This window comes from Pleurodeles waltl, unplaced genomic scaffold (genome assembly GCF_031143425.1).
Source record: "Pleurodeles waltl isolate 20211129_DDA unplaced genomic scaffold, aPleWal1.hap1.20221129 scaffold_70, whole genome shotgun sequence".
In the NCBI taxonomy this organism is placed as follows: Eukaryota; Metazoa; Chordata; class Amphibia; order Caudata; family Salamandridae; genus Pleurodeles; species Pleurodeles waltl.
The window spans coordinates 1,138,700-1,155,670 of record NW_027150391.1 but is presented as its reverse complement, the minus strand read 5'-3'; the positions used below and the strand labels follow the sequence as shown (position 1 = coordinate 1,155,670).

General features: G+C 45.9%; 3 non-coding genes across 3 annotated transcripts; 1 reads left to right on the top strand and 2 right to left on the bottom strand.

Annotated features, from left to right (window-relative positions):
• Positions 1-6,796: 6,796 nt before the first annotated feature.
• TRNAF-GAA (transfer RNA phenylalanine (anticodon GAA)) lies at positions 6,797-6,869 on the bottom strand. The gene has a single exon. It is a non-coding gene; the product is annotated as a tRNA-Phe (tRNA).
• A 1,604-nt stretch (positions 6,870-8,473) lies between these two features.
• On the bottom strand, positions 8,474-8,556 carry TRNAL-UAA (transfer RNA leucine (anticodon UAA)). Its single transcript has one exon. It is a non-coding gene; the product is annotated as a tRNA-Leu (tRNA).
• Positions 8,557-9,771: 1,215 nt separating this feature from the next.
• TRNAQ-CUG (transfer RNA glutamine (anticodon CUG)) lies at positions 9,772-9,843 on the top strand. Its single transcript has one exon. It is a non-coding gene; the product is annotated as a tRNA-Gln (tRNA).
• The last annotated feature ends 7,128 nt before the right edge of the window (positions 9,844-16,971 follow it).

Here is a 16,971-nt window from a genome sequence, read left to right as displayed (position 1 = left end):
TGCTGGGGCCAGGAAAACCAGCAAGAAGTCGCCAGGTCCTGGCAGTATGGTGTCCCTGGGGCCAAAATCGGCCCCAGGAGGGGGGGACCAAATGAACACCCCCTTTCCTTTTACTAATTGGCTGGGCCCCATTGAATGGGTTCCTGGCCCTGCAGCCACACCCCGCCGCACACGGCTGTTTGTGGCATGGGGCTGGTGACTATGGAGGGGTTTCCGCAGGGCCTGGGCGAAGGCTGTGCACACCGGTGGATGGATTAATGTAGGGTAATTAAATGTTACTTAACATTTTAAAAAACAGGAATTCAGTGCAAAAAGAAAGGTTACAGGGACGTGACAATTAGGAAATAGAATTAAAAAAACATTCAAAATTCACTAAAAAAGCAAAGGTTAGAGGGACAATTGTAGGAGGGAGGCCTGGCTTGTAGTGGGTTCCAAGAGTACTTACACCTTATACCAGGTCCAGTTATCCCTTATTAGTAGGTGTTATAGCACCTTAGGCTGATAGAGGTAGCTATAGCAGAGCAGCCAAGGCTGAACTAGGAGACATGCAAAGCTCATGCAATACCACTTATATCATATAGGTACTATTATTATTAAACACAAGCTTCATTCGGTCAGCATAACCATCAAAGCAGAAAACAATTTAAAAATCTTAAATTACATAAGAAAAGGGGAGGGTAAGCTGAAAGCAAAAAAAATTCAATGATCAACCAGCAATACAGTAAAATATGAAGCTTCCCACTTCTGGTCCAAAGCATACTTATTTACAAACCATAAAGCATAAACGAATTAAAAAATCAACCAGTAATACAGGTAAACATGAAGGTACTATATCATAAGAAAGACAATACTCATAGTTACTAAAAATAAAGGTACTTTATTTTAGTGACAATGTGCCAAAAATATCTCAGAGGAGGTAAGTAACATACGCAAAATAAACACAACTAAACAAATTAGGTAAGTAAAACTGTCAGAAAGTAGTGCAAACACTGTAAAATACCATAGGATGCAATAGGCCAAGGGGCAACACAAACCATATACTAAGAAAGTGGAATGCGAACCACAAATGCACCCCTAGGCAAGTGTAGTGTGCAGAGGGTCACTGGGAGTGTGAGAAAACACCAAGGGTGTAAAGGAGACCCCACCCCAAGGCCCTGGAAAGTAGAAGTAAAGTACTTCTATTACCCCAAGAACACACTAAAGTAGTGATAAAGGATTTTGCAAGGACCACAACAGACTGCATAGCACTGAAGACAGATTCCTGATTCTGAAGACCTGCAAAGGAAGGGGACCAAGTACAAGAGTCGCTAAAGTGTCCAGGGGGCAGGAGCCCGCTAAACCCCGGATGAAGGTGCAAAATCGCTGCCTCCAGTTGGAAGAAGCTGCAGGTTTTGCAACAACGAAAGGAGGTAGGAAGTTCTTCTTCATGCAGAAGATGTTCCATGGTGTGCTGGAGGATGCAGAGTTGTTTCCTTGGCAAAATACCACAAACAAGCCTTGCTACCTGCAAGAGTTGCAGTTGGAGAAAAAGGGTGCTGCCCGGGCCCAGGAAGGACCAGGATGTCGCCACTTGGGAGAGGAGACAGAGGGGGCCCTCAGCAATGTGGTGAGCTCATGGACAGCCTGGAAGCACCCGCAGAAGTTCTTGAATACGGGTACAAGAAGTCTGAACATGGTGGTCATCTCAACACTGCAAAGAGAGGTCCCACGACACTGGAGGTCAACTCAGGGAGCTGAGCATCACAGGACAGACTGCTGGGGACCTAGGCTCAGCTGTGCATGCAGGATTTCTTGGAAATGAGCACAGAAGCCCTTGTAATTGCAAATCACACAGTGCACAGGATTACTGTCTTCGGAGGGGAGGCAAGGACTTACCTCCTCCAAATTCAGACAGGTGGACCACTGGACAGTCTGGATCACTTGGGTCCACCACCTGTGTTCCAGGGGCCACGCTCGTCAGGATAAGAGGGGACCCAGAGTACCAGTGAAGCTGAAGTTTGGTGCCTGCTGGAGCAGGGGGAAGATTCCGTTGACCCACAGGAGATTTCTTCGTGGCTTCCAGTGCAGGGGGAAGGCAGACAGCCCCCAGAGCATGCACCACCAGTAAACAGTCGAGAAAGCCGGCAGGATTAGGTGCTGCAATGTCGCTGGCATCTTTTGGCTACTTTGCTGCAGTTTTGCAGGCATCCTGGAGCAGTCAGCGGTCGATCCTTGGCAGAAGTCAAAGGTAGAAGTGCAGTGGAACCCTGATGAATTCTTGCAAGTCGTAATCTGAGGAAAAGCCCACTGAAGAGACCCTAAATAGCCCTCAGAGGAGGATTGGCCACCTAGTCAGGTATGCGCTATCAGGAGGGGTCTCTGGCGTCACCTGCTGCCACTGGTGACTCAGTGGCCTCCCGAGTGCCCCCACACCTCTGAAAACAAGATGGCAGAGGTCTGAGACACACTGGAGGATCTCTGGGTACCACCCCTGGGGTGGTGATGGACAGAGGAGTGGTCACTCCCCTTTCCATTGCCCAGTTTCGCGCCAGAGCAGGGACTGGGGGTTCCCTAAACCGGTGCAGACTGGCTTATGCAAGGAGGGCACCATCTGTGCCCTTCAAAGCATTTCATGAGGCTGGGAGAGGCTATCCCTCCCCAGCCTTTCACACCTATTTCCAAAGGGAGAGGGTGTAACACCCTGTTCCCAAAGGACATGCTTTGTTCTGCATTCCTGGGACTGGGCTGCCCAGACCCCAGGAGGACAGAACCCTCTCTGTGTGGTGGCAGCAACTGTAGCTGCAGAGAAAACCCCAGATAGCTGGCTTGGCAGTGGATCCCCCAGTGTGCATGGAATTGGCTCCCCAATACCAGATTTGGAATGGAGGGACAATTCCATGATCTTAGACATGTTACATGACCATATTCGGAGTTACCACTGTGAAGCTACATATAGGTATTGACCTATATGTAGTGCACACGTGTAATGGTGTCCCCGCACTCACAAAGTCCGGGGAAATGGCCCTGAACTATGTGGGGGCACCTTTGCTAGTGCAAGGGTGCCCTCACACTTAGTAACTTTGCACCTAACCTTCTGCAAGTGAAGGTTAGACATATAGGTGACTTATAAGTTACTTAAGTGCAGTGAAAATGGCTGTGAAATAATGTGTACGTTATTTCACTCTGGCTGCAATGGCAGTCCTGTGTAAAGGTTTGTCTGAGCTCCCTATGGGTGGCAAAAGAAATGCTGCAGCCCATATGGAGCTCCTGGAACCCCAATGCCCTGGGTACCTAGGTACCCTATACTAGGGACTTATAAGGGGGGGGTCCAGTATGCCAATTGAAATTGGTAAATGTAGTCACTAGTCTATAGTGACAAATTTACAGACAGAGAGAGCATGAGCACTGAGGTTCTGATTAGCATATCCTCAGTGACACAGTTAGGCACTACACAGGCATACACATTTAGGCCACAGACTATGAGCACTGGGGTCCTGGCTAGCAGGATCCCAGTGAGGCAGGCAAAAACATACTGACATACATGTAAAATTGGGGGTAACATGTCAAGAAAGATGGTACTTTCCTACAACAATGTAGTTAGGTTCAGATTTTACACGCAGAAAACCATAGTAATTCAACAGTTTAATTATACTTATCTCAAGAAGCTATAACTCGTGCCATAAGGCAACTATAACTCACACCCTTGCCAGGCACTGCTAATTACCCTGCATATTACATCAGTAATTACCTCTTTTATGACATCATTCATAATATAACTGCAGCATTTGCAATAAAATCATTGATGCGAAAATTGTGAATGTCGGGGATGCGAGTTATAGTTACCTTAGTGCACGAGTAATAGTATAACTATTACTGTTGAATATATATATAATATATATCAAAACAAAACCCTTTCAGGTTTAGAGTGATGCATAAATTATACAAAAGAGAAGAGATTTAGGTGGAGAGCTGCTCCAGTATGGAGCACCCTACAACTCCAGCGACACTCTACGTTTGCTCACCTCAAATGTCTGTTTTTGTAGCAAAGTTTTTTAAGCATGGGATTAGCACAGTGCCATCCATGCCGAGCTAGCAAATGACAAAATCTTTTGCCATTGATACAGCAAAGTCTTTAAGCATAGGATTAGCACAGTGCCATCCTTGCTGAGCTGTAAATGACAAAAGTCTTTCACCTCTCCAGTCACAGTATTACAGCTTTGAATTGGTAAAAAACTATTCCATCCAACCTGGAATGTGCAAAAGCAACCCCTGACATGTGTTTCGCTAGCACTATAACTCTTCAGAGAGGTTTAGCTGAGCTCCACCTAAACCGTCCAGAAGTGAACTGAAGAGTGGATTTGAGGGTCCTACTTTTATACCTGGTGCCAGCTTTGAAGTAGGAAAAAACTTCTGGAGTGTCTCCCCACAGAAGTGTCTGGAATTTCCTGACTCTTTACTCTTGTCCCAGGATGTCTGGGGTCACAAACGGCTAGTGTGAGTTCTTTGTGCTTGTGCTGAGGCAGTACATTTTAAGTGCAAGTGGTGATCTGCTCAACTGCACCGCTCTTCCTGTCAGCATGGCCCATCCTGCCAACACCCAGTCCTCTTTTGATGTGGCTGTATGGAAGGGATAAACGAAGACTAAATGCCAACTACACCTAGTCCTGTGACCCAGGAAGCAGGGTGCAGGTACCAAATGATTAGGAGAAGAAAATACTAACTTTCTAAAAGCATACAAAAATTGATGGATGAAATGCATGTCAGGGGGAGATAAAGTGGCAGGGAGTGCCTGTCAGTTATTTAAAGAGGCAGAAGGTGTTTTTAGAAGACCAGCCTTGGTATTTGGTGGCAGAAAGCTGTGTGTGTTCCCTCAGGGCAGGGGGCCAAGATATAAAAACAGCCCCTACCCTGAGGATACTGAGAGACATTTCTGTATTCAGTATGACCAGACCTAACGCAAACATTACCCTTTTAATAAGTACTGTGAAGACACCTAGAGCAACCCCACTCCCTCATGGGGTTTGTTCTACTTCAGGACACCCTCCAGCTGTTTTTCTAAGTGTAACATCACAACAGCCTACTATTTTCTATAAACTTTGGGGCATATGTACAAGCCCCGTAGCGCAGGGCAGCGCAGCAAGTAACCGTGCTGTGCTTCCCTGAGCCACAGGGGAATGGCAGACATGCACTTAATTTACGAAATACTGTGCATTTCTGTCCTGTCCCCCTGCGCTGGCGCCCTTTTGGCTGCATAGTGCTATCGCAGGCACCCACGCACCATGATGCATGGGTGTCTGTGTTGTGAAAAAGACTCTTCCTGCACAAAAACAGTCCATTGAGCAGAGTGCAGCGCAAATAGAAAGAGTGAAAAAACGAGGAGAAATAAAGATATTTTGTCTTGTTACGCCTCCCCTGGGAGGCGTACGGTTTTGACGCATTCCCATGTTTACAAGTCCTTGTAAATCTGAGAACGTGTCAAAACCCATGTGTGTTGCATGAGAAAACCCAACGCAACACCCATGGACCGGCCTCCAGATGCAGAATAAGGCAACGCATCGACTTGCGTGCCTTGCCTTACTCCATATCTATGAGGTCATGAAAAGCCATGCAACGTGGCCTCACTTTGCCTCGTAGGTATGGGTCTACAGTCCGCGCCACGAGCGCATCACAAGAAGGGACGCTTCGGGGGCACCCGGGGCTTGTGTATAAGGCCCCATTGTCTGTTCCTTGAGACCACACGGCAGAGGCTACTGGGCTCCACCTGTGCCCCCCGGAGTTGCTGTCACTGCTGCCCGGGACCTGTTACTAAGGGACCTTTACCTGGTCACTAGGATAGCGCCCTGGGTGTAAAGGAATGAGACGCCCCCTCTGGTGAATACAGTGAGGCAGCGGGGGCCCTTTTGTGTTCCCAGATGAGTTCCTGGCTGATGACACCACAGCAGGGACTGGGCTCTGAACCCCCACAGCCTCCACCACCAGTACCCTGAGTCACTCTCAGCTCTGCCACTGCTGACAAGTTATTGTTTGGGGGGTGATGTGTGGCGGGAGGGAGTGAGAGGGAGATGGGAGGGTAAAGAAAGGGCCTCATGGTGTGTTAGAAGCAAGACCTGTGGCATATCGAAAAATGATGAAAGCGCTTTAAAAATAGAATCACTCACAGCTCTGTCAGTGCTGACAAGTTGCCGGGTGGGAGGTTGTTGACTGTGACAGGGGTGAGGGAGATGAGAGGGCGAGGGGAGAGTCTGATAGGGTGTTAGAAGCAGAGACAGGTTAAAAGTGATGAAATGACTTTAAACTGAACCCCCGCACCGAGGGAGAGGGCTGCTGTGCACTGAGCTCCGCAGAGATGGAGAACCGCTCTTATTTCTAGACTCAGAATCCCGGCTCCGCTGTGACAAGCCGCGCACAGCACATGGACAGAGGGGCTGATGATGGAAGTTAGATGGAGGGAATGTCTCTCTCACGCCTGAGACCTGAGATGGTTTTAGATGATGAGTTTCCTCGGCAGCCGCAGCACCTGTTCCCGTCTCTAAAAATGCATTAAAACCTCAGATCGGTGAACGCGCAGGTTACACAGAAAACAGAAACTGTTCTGAGCATTAAAGACACTGACGAAGAGGAGGAGTCCGCAGGGGGGGTGAGGAAGGGCTGAGGTGAGGAAGGAGGGTGGACAAGGGACAGGGGTGGGATAAGAATGATGGTTTGAAAGCGAGAGGGAGGGGGCAGGAGGGACGACGCAAAACCAGAGGGGAAATAAATGAGGGGAGTGTGGAGGAAATTATATATAAATACCAAAAAAGTCACAAATGTCCCCTGCTGCCGAAACCCGGGATCGAACCAGGGACCTTTAGATCTTCAGTCTAACGCTCTCCCAACTGAGCTATTTCGGCAGATGGGATAACACTATAGATGCAGCCCTTGTAGCACTAAGCAATGAGTGATGTGATGTATTCTGTGAGGTGTCACTGAGGGGTGATCTGCTCCCCTGTAAATCGCTGTTAAATCCTTTTCATTGCGGTTATTAAGGGGGCTCCGGGTCTGCCCAGGATCAACCAGCGCCGGATGGAGGCTCTGTACCAGCACCTGGCACCTGGAGCGGCCGCACAAAGCCTCTTTTTCCGCCCAAATTACATGAGAGAGAGAGAGATAAGAGAGTGCAGGAGAGAGAACCAGCTGAGAGAGAGAGAGCAGCACAGAAAGAGAAAGAAGGAGAGAGAGGGAGATGAGACACTCCGCAGCTTCCTTCTCCGTGACCCCCGCGGGGGTGAGAGCGGGGGGGGGGGGGGGATTGATAATAAATGCGTTTTCGAGTCAGACGGATAATAATATAACCCACAGCTCCAGACCCCGCTTAGGAGAATCATTGGAAAAAGTCTTCAGTGGGGCGGAAATATGAGTGAGTGGAATAACTGACGCCCCAGGAGACAGTCATTGACCCGCGAATAATCTCTATAAAATAATAACAAACACACCCGGCAGTGGTGCTCTTGTCACTGATGCAAGACACCAGCAAACCACAGACATCCTGCGGCCCCGTGGCCCTGTGGATAACGCGTTGGACTAATATGGAGCTTTGGAGACATTCAAGGGTTGTGGGTTCGAGTCACTATTACTTTTACACAGATTTCCTCAGATCATGGCTAGAACGGTAAGTATTCATCTTGAATCCGTGCAAGTAATTCTCCCAGGTATTAAACTCTCCCACCATGGCCTGTATTACAGATACAGTCCGGGGGCGCAACAGGCGCGTGAGCTCCTTTTTAGCGCCCTTGGGGCACTATGGGATTACAAAGGGGGCTGCAGATGCTGGAGACCCCCCCCTCAGTGGTACTGACAGTGGTACTCTGCTGCCAGCGCTATCTCCAGAGTGTGATCTTTCCACATTCAAGTGATTTCAGACTTTTTCACCTGTGACCTAATGTTTTACTTATGATTTTTTTTCAAAGAGTGCTTGATGCGTGCTGTTTTAATGTAACATTTCCAGTCTGTAATACCTTTAAGGAGTGAGCTACAACCCTTGTTAGGTTTGTTCTTTCTACCAATTCATAGTGAGCTGCTGCATGAAGCTGGGCTCTGGCTGTCAGTGCAGCTTCAGAGAAGTAAAGGTGACTGCTGACAAACTCACTCTTGTCACAAATCATGACTGCAGCTCCTGGGGTCAGCCTTGTAAGACCCCCAATAAAAGCTTCCGGTGCGCTCGTGCATGTTACCTCTCAGTCCAACCTGGAACCGGATACGGAAAATGTGGCTCTTTCCAGAGTCACCGATTTATGTTTTTCAAGTTCTACAAAGAAACGTGATCTCACAGGTGCTCGTCACCCACAAACACCAGGGGGCGCTGCACTATGATTTCCTCACTTGAAAAAACATAACGAGATTATATCTATTTCAGATGAAAGAATGTTACCTTTGGGTTTTTGTAGACACAGCGGATAAACAGTAACAATGTGATAATTTAGAAACAAGATGTATATTTGGCTGAGAATAAAATCTCTACCAGAAGTGGGGCTCGAACCCACGCGGACACATGTCCATTGGATCTTAAGTCCAACGCCTTAACCACTCGGCCATCCTGGTGACTATATACCCATCACACAAGTCGTTCTTACAAGTTTCACAGCTGTGTGTGAGGCCCTGATGTCCTATAATGCTATTGTTTTTAATGTAAAGAAGACGCCATTCCCCACAGGAGGTACTACCAGGGAGGTCCACGGGGGATAGTATTGATTGGACAACAGCCAATTCACAAACTAACACTTCTGAATTACACTCAGTCACTGAGCAGCATGTCACGGTGTGAGCTGTGTGTACCTGTTGGAATTGTAGCGCTTGGAAGGCTCAGCACCGGCGCTACAGCGTTTCACTAACTTGCACTCCACCCCGTGTGTAAACAAGACCCCTGAGGCCGCCCCCTCCGAGCACCGGGCCAGGAGCAGGACCTGTCAGATGTGGCAATTACACATGAGATACAAATCTGACACCGAGGTGCTCTGACTTTATTGGGTGCAATGATTACGCCATATTAAAGTTTTTGGGCAATAGCCCCCAAAATCCGTATGTGCATTAATACCGCCCCCTTTGTCCCTGTTAAAGTCCGGAGGATGGACCTGCCACAGTTAAATGAAGGGTGTGAGCTTTATCACAAAAACACTGGCTGCACAAACCTAGCACAACTTGTAAGTGCGGCTGTAATCAGGCCCAGAGCTGTAATAAAGCAGGAGGCAGGTGATGGTACCTTGGAGGAGGGAGGAGCCTGGACTCGGCCTCACATCAACTCAAACATGTCCACTGATGCGGAAGTGACCGAAGTTTAACAGTGGGGTCACTTTTAGCTGTGGGAACAGATTCTTTATGTGATGAAATGTGAGGGGACAGACAGGAAACTACACTCACTCGTGGCAAATAATATTTAAACCATCTCACGGCAGCTCAACCAGCTGCAAAAGCAGCCCTGGAGCTGCAGTCCGCCGGGAAGAGGCCACAGTAGCGGAAAGGAGGAGGGGGTCACCTTGAACCCACCGCACCATGTGATGGAAAGACGAGCCACACCTGAAAAAACAAGGTTTGTGAACTTTTAAAGCCATCTTAGCGTTGGAGACTCCAGCAGAAAAGGAAGGTGATTTCTCTGGCATCAAAAAGGGATGACGACCTTGAATTTTCCCCATTATTTTAGCAGCAGTGACTGACACCCCAGAGCTTCATTGGAGAGAGGTCAGAAATAATCAGTCCAGCGGGTGTCGGGGCCCTGCAGTCCAGGAATGAAAGCTTCCGGTGGGGGTGACAGGTTCAGCCGGTTCCATGGTGTAATGGTTAGCACTCTGGACTCTGAATCCAGCGATCCGAGTTCAAATCTCGGTGGGACCTGAGGTTTTTATTTGTCCATAATTCTACTTCACCCCCCACCGGTGTTGACAACGATCACTAAATAATGACAGACTTGTCACCTATCTATCTCGCTGGAAGCAAAACAGGTCGCCTTTTAGAAGCTGAAAGTTTTATGATGTGACTTGGATAGAGTTCAAAGGTCGCCGTGTGAAGCTCCTCGTCTGACACCTTCACACAAGCGGCCAAATACCAGGGCTTAGTTTTCAACTCGATGCACCTGCCCTTGTTTTTGGGGACCCGCACAGATTTGTCTCCATCAGATATTTAGGAGCGGAACAGCTTGAAAACTCAGAGAGGGGGGAAGAGAAAGACGCCAAAACCATCACACAAGAACAAAGCAGGAGCCTGTCAGGGGGAGATAAGTTGGCAGGGAGTGCCTGGCAGTTATTTAAACAGGCAGTAGGTGTTTTTAACAATACCAGCCTTGGTATTTGGTGTCCAGAGAACAGTGGTTAATTTTTAAATAAACCTACTGGTGCCCAAAGCTCTCCTTGAAAACATTGAGCTGTTGTAATTAAATGTGCGCACACAGATTACTGAGGCAGCATAATCCTAAAGCCATCTCAGACCTCTTTAATCCATTTACAGCCACTCCCGGCCCCTTCAGCTCACGCTTGCAGCTTTCTGCTTTCTCCCTTTGTGACGCTTTTTCGTTTTTCTCTTCCTCTGTCTTTCCTATATGCATCTTTTGCTCGCAGTAAATGCTTGAGGCAGAAAAATAAGTGAACGGAATTACACTAAATTTGGAACAAAGCTAGATTCTGTTCTGCAGATTACACTTTTTGTGGTTTCATGTGAATCCATTCAGTAGTTTTGGAGTAATTTAAGGCCAGGAAATATAGATATCTAGGGACATGACCCCTCTGCAGATTCATTTGCCCCCGTGCTGATATCCAATTGGCTGCTAATACTTCAACAAGGAAGTGTTGGTAGCCATCATGGGACGCAGCTTCACCCGAGTCCCAGAAAACAAATTCCCAAAAAAGAAAAGGGGCCAGGGTAAAGTCACCCTGACTTCCTACCCTGGTGCTGGGGTCCCTGAGGGACCCTGCTAGGGCTAAAAATCATATATTTTCTACTTGTTTTGCCTGCGGGTGGGCCTGTTGCTGGGTTATTTGGGCCTTAATAGAGGAGGGGGCACACAAGGCCCCCCTTTTTGGACTTTAATAAGCTACGGGGACCATCACCTTCCCAGGGCATTTTTGCAAAATTGGCGGGGGACTGCACAGCCCCCGCACCCTGGGGACCATCAACTTACTGGGGCAGAATTATTTTTTAAGGTTGGGGAGGCCAGATGGCCTGGTGAGCTGTAGCCCTTGTGACCACTACCTTCCCAGGGCTATGTCCGTATTAGAGGGGGGCTGCGCAGCTCCGTTGAGGAGCCATTGATGGCCCTGGGGACCACCACCCGCCAGGGTCAGCTCCTGCTATGTTCCGTGGTGCTTACCCCCTGGACATAGCTGTTTGCTGTGGCTTGGCTACAGCTTTGAACTGCAGACAAGCCACAGCAAACACTGCAGTTTCTGAAAGTGGCACCTGTCAAGCAGGTCCTGCTGTCACAGAGTGGGGTTTTCATGGCTGTTCCCTGAACACAGGTATGCATGCAGGGAAAGGAGATGAAAGGTTTGCTTGAGCAATTAAGGAGTTGCTGTTAAAAGCAACTCCTTGTTTGCTGAAGCAATGGGACCGCAGGCTTCCCCCGTAGTCCCAGATAGCCCATAAAGAGCACGTACTAAGAAAAAAATATAATAGTCAGGGACCTCAGGGGAGGCCTTGAGACTTCCTCTGCTGTCCCAGATAGCCCGTAAAGGGCATGTACTAAGAAAAAAAAATAGTCAGGGACCTCAGGGGAGGCTTTGAGACTTCTCCCACGGTCACAGATAGCCCATAACAGTAAGATTAAAAAAAATATGTGGTCCCAGATAGCCCAGAAGGGCTAAAAAAAGAGCATATTCAACAACAAAAAAACAATAGCTCGTGTGAAGGTCACAGACATTCACACTGTCTGTTGAGGGTTTGAGTCCAGCCAGACTCATTTCCCTCCTTTAATGTTTTTTAGGTAGAAATTTTTAAGTCTTATAATAAAGGTGATCTTACACTTTTTACATGACAAATACATTTTTGTTTTAAAAATGTGCAGAAATATCTAATTTTAAGTATATCATACATCAAAGCCTAAAACGTCTCTATCTCTCTCTCTCTCACTCACTTTGTCTCACTCTCTCTTTCAATCTTGTTCTCCCACTCACACACCCACTCAGACACTTATGCATCACTCACAGACCCACTCAGACACTCATGCACCCACTAACAGACGCACTCAGACCCTCGTGCACCCGCTCACAGACCCACTCAGACAGTTACGCACCCACTCACTGACCCACTCAGACTCTCACACACCCACTCACAGACCCACTGACACCCTCATGCACCAACTCACAGACCTGCGCACACACTGACGCACCCACTAAAACACTGATGTACGCACTCTCACACCCAGACACTTTCCAAGCCACTCTCACCCCCAGATACTCCCTCTCACACCTATTCTAACATCCAGGCACCAGTTATAGTTACCTTAAGGCACAAGTTATAGATACTTGAGCTAAGTCTAAATATAACTGGTGAAATTCTATGGTTTTATCCATTTAAAATATATGCCTAACTATAACATCCCTGTAACCTTTGGTTTTTCCAGTGAATATATATATATATATATATATATATATATATATATATATATATATTTATATATATATATATATATATATATATATATATATATATATATATATATATATATATATTTTCTTTCTCACTAATGTTGATTTATTCAGTACAATAAAGGTTTTAGTTATAGGAGACATATAAATGCAACCATGTCAAAATTCTTTTCATCTGAGCCTCCTCAACAACACAATCATAATGTGCCAAAATCATACCTTAAATGATACGTATATGGAATAAGTACTTCCACCATATATGTATAAGTAGAATTAATGTACTTCTTTATATAATGCATATCTCTGCACATGTACATAAAGTTATCTCCAATCTACGTTCAAAAATTAAGTTTCAAAAAGATAACAAGGCCAATGTTAGTAAGGGAAGGAGGGGCCACATTCACACGCCTCCTTTGACCCCAGGGACCACCACCTCCCTGGGTCTAGGCTGATTTTCAATAGGGGAAGGTGGGGCTGTGTTTGGCCCCTGGAACCACCACATCCCCGAGGCCAGGCCATACAAATACAAAAAAGGGGGCCATGTGGTCCCCCCCCGGAGCCATTAATGGCTGTGGGGACCACATTTCCCAGACCTGTTCCCTATGTCCCTAGGTGCCCACCCTTGAACATAGAGCACAGTGTAAGTCTGAAAGTAGCAGGTGGAATCAGGAAACTGCTATCGCCCACTGGGAGCAGACTTTTTATCTGTTTCCCTGCCCACTGTCAAGCAGGCCGGAAAACAGATTAAAAAATTGCTCCCACATGCAGGGAGCAGCATTTTTTGCTGCTCTCTGCATGCAGGAGCATTGCTGGCTCCCGCTGGAGGCGGAGAGCTGGCATGGATCGGCTGGGCAATCAGGGTCAGCCCACGCCCCCAACAGTGCACACTGGTTGCCCTCGCTGGGGCCAGGAAACCCAGCAAGAAGTCACCAGGTCCTGGTGGTATGGTGTCCCTGGGGCCTAAATCGGCCGGGGGGGATGAAAGCCCCCTTCCCTTTTACTAATTGGCTAGGCCCCACTGAATGGGTTCCTGGCCCTGCTGCCACACCCCGCCGCACACGGCTGTTTGTGGCATGGGGCTGGGTGACTATGGAGGGGTTTCCGCATGGCCTGGCCGAAGGCTGTGCACGCCGGTGGATGGATTAATGTAGGGTAATTAAATTTTACTTAACATTTAAAAAAAACAGGAATTCACTGCAAAAACCAAGGTTACAGGGATGTGATAATTAGGAAATAGAATTAAAAAAACATTCAAAGTTCACTAAAAAAGCAAAGGTTAGAGGGACATTATAGTTAGGTTCAGATTTTACACTCACAAAACCATAGCAATTCAACAGTTTATTTATACTTATCTCAAGAAGCTATAACTCGTGCCATAAGGCAACTATAACTCACATCCCTGCCATGCACTGCTAATTACCCTGTATATGACATCAGCAATGACCTCTTTTATGACATCATTCATAATATAACTGCAGCATTTGCAATAAAATCATTGATGCGAAAATTGTGCATGGCGGGGATGCGAGTTATAGTTACCTTAGTGCACTACTTATAGTTTCTTGAGCTAAGTATAACTATTACTGTTGAATATGTATAATATATATCAAAACAAAACCCTTTCAGGTTTAGTGTGATGCATAAATTATGCAAAAGAGAAGAGAGAATTTTGGGTAGCTCCCAGATTTAGGTGGAGAGCTGCTCCAGTATAGAGCACCCTACAACACCAGTGACACTCAACAATAGCTCCCCTCAAATGTCTGTTTTTCTAGCAAAGTTTTTAAGCATAGGATTAGCACAATGCCATCCTTGCCAAGCTGTAAATGACAAAAGTCTTTCACCACTCCAGGCACAGTATTACAGCTTTGAATTGGTAAAATGCTATTCAAGCCAACCTGGAATGAGCAAAAGAAACCCCTGGCATGTGTTTCACTAGCATTGAAACTCTTCAGAGAGGTTTAGCTGCGCTCCACCTAAACTGGGAACTACCCAGAGAAACCCCTGACATGTGTTTCGCTAGCACTATAACTCTTTAGAGAGGTTTAGGTGGAGTGCTGCTAAACCTCTCTAAAGAGTTATAGTGCTAGCGAAACACATGTCAGGGGTTTCTCTGGGTATATATATATATATATATATATATATATCAATGGTTTTCAAACTTGTTAATGACGCACTCCCGCACCCCCCAGTTGGAAAAAATATATAATTGGGCCCCCCATTAGAATTTTCCATCACTATTCAATTAAGTTGGCAATGTTTAAATATGTCTAGACTTATTTAAACATTGAAGTTAACTTCTGTTACCTTTTTACAAATGCAATAAACATTTTTCTCCTTAAAACAAAGCACTATTTTCTTTATTATCCTTCCTTTGGCCAGAGCCTGGTACCCCCGCTGGGATCACTTGGGGCCCACCCCCCAGTTTGAAAACCCCTGATATATATACATATATATATTGCAAACAAAAGTGTCCTCAGTGAAAGCGCACTCCCAACAGGTTAAAATAGGGAAATAACGAAGTCAGTAACTCACAATGAATTCCTTTAAGAATTTTTGTTATTCCAGGCGTTATCTCAAAAAATCATCTCTGGACACGTGTTTCTGGGTTTATCCCGTCATTAGCAGAGAAAAACTAAAAAATATATCAACCTTGTAGGTGCAGCCATTGCTGGAAGTGTTCCAGACATCTCTTTCCTTTTTAAAGACCACGTGCATGGCTCATTCAGCTAATTTAATTGCAGGCACCTGATCAATCTGTTTAGATACCAGCTCAAGTGCATGCCGGTTACGGTAGTCCTGCCCATTTGTATTGCACCATAAGTGGGTTGCTGGAGCCAAACAAAATAATGAGAAAAGTACTTAACCTCAGTAGGTGAATTCAAAGTGAATTTCCAAATTAACTGTGAATGTCCCAACCTGCTGCTCAAAGTGTGACAATCCATTTTAGTCAAAACGACCTGCTCAGAACATAGTGGTGCTGCTTTCCCAGCAGGACAAGCTGGTGATTTATTGCAAACAAAAGTAAACCGGGAACTACCCAGAGCAACCCCTGACATGTGTTTCGCTAGCACTATAACTCTCCAGAGAAGTTTAGCTGCACTCCACCTAAACCGGGAACTACCCAGAGTTCTCTCTTCTCATATATATATAGCAATGGTTTTTAAACTTGTTAATGCCGCACCCACGTGGGAAAAAATATATCATTGGGCCCCCATTCGAATTTTTCATCACTATTCAATTAAGTTGGCAATGTTTAAATATGTCTAGACTTATTTAAACATTGAACTTAAGTTCTGTTACCTTTTTACAAGTGCAATAAACATTTTTCTCCTTAAAGAAAAGCACTATTTTCTTTATAATCCTTCTTTTGGCCAGAGCCTGGCACCCCGCTGGGATCACTTGGGGCCCACCCCCCCAGTTTGAAGACCCCTGATATATATATATGTATATCAACCATTTGTTTCTGGTACAGCTAAGAGCTGGAAGGCAAAAACAAATGTATAAAATTGTCAGGATTCTTATGTAAAATGGAAATTATACATTTTTTGCTATAATAATCATTTTAAAATTATTTAGACAGCATTTAAACACTTTTTAACTAGATTTTTTCATGTGTTTGTCATTTTAAGTGCATGTTTTCTAAGTGAAGAAATAGCAGATTTCACTGCTTTTCACATTGTTTTTACCATCCTGGTCTTAGAAACACGGTGCAGACTAATGATAGAAGCATTTGCAATGCATTAGGTCTCGCATTTTTAGGTAAAGCGTGCAAGTGTTGTAATCATCAGTGGGCTTTTAACCACGCCCACTACATGCCCATCAATATCACTCATTCATGGTCTTGCCTTCCAAAAATCCTTTGTTATCATTGGTTAATGTTTTACGTTTGTCCCTCATTGGGGCAGTTTTGTTACTGCCTTGGTCATCTACCCTGTCACATGGATAATTGCACGTTTGCCGATATGTTTGACTGTGAGCAAACTTCTTTTTCCTTATGTGTCTCTCCTTCATGCTCATGGCGGCCGTGGCACTTTGAATCGGCTTGCTAATATCAACTGTTTTACTTTTCAATTTCAATTTATGCAGCAAGAAAAGTCCAGTTAGGAATTTACAAGGTTAATAGCTCTAAATTGAGCAAACGCTTGCTTATGGTTAGGCTATTGCCGTTGTAAATGACAATGTCTGTTGCCATGCGTTTTAGTTTTAAGTAGAAAATGCTTTAATTATACCACTGGCACAGCCAGTCTCCCTTGCAAGAGTATGCTCCAGTTTTAAGTCAAAATAAATATTGCTCAGCAAAGCAAACACGGTAAACGTAATCAGACAATTAGTGACGTGGCCACACTACATGTAGAAACAAGCATTTACAATGCAACGGGTCTCG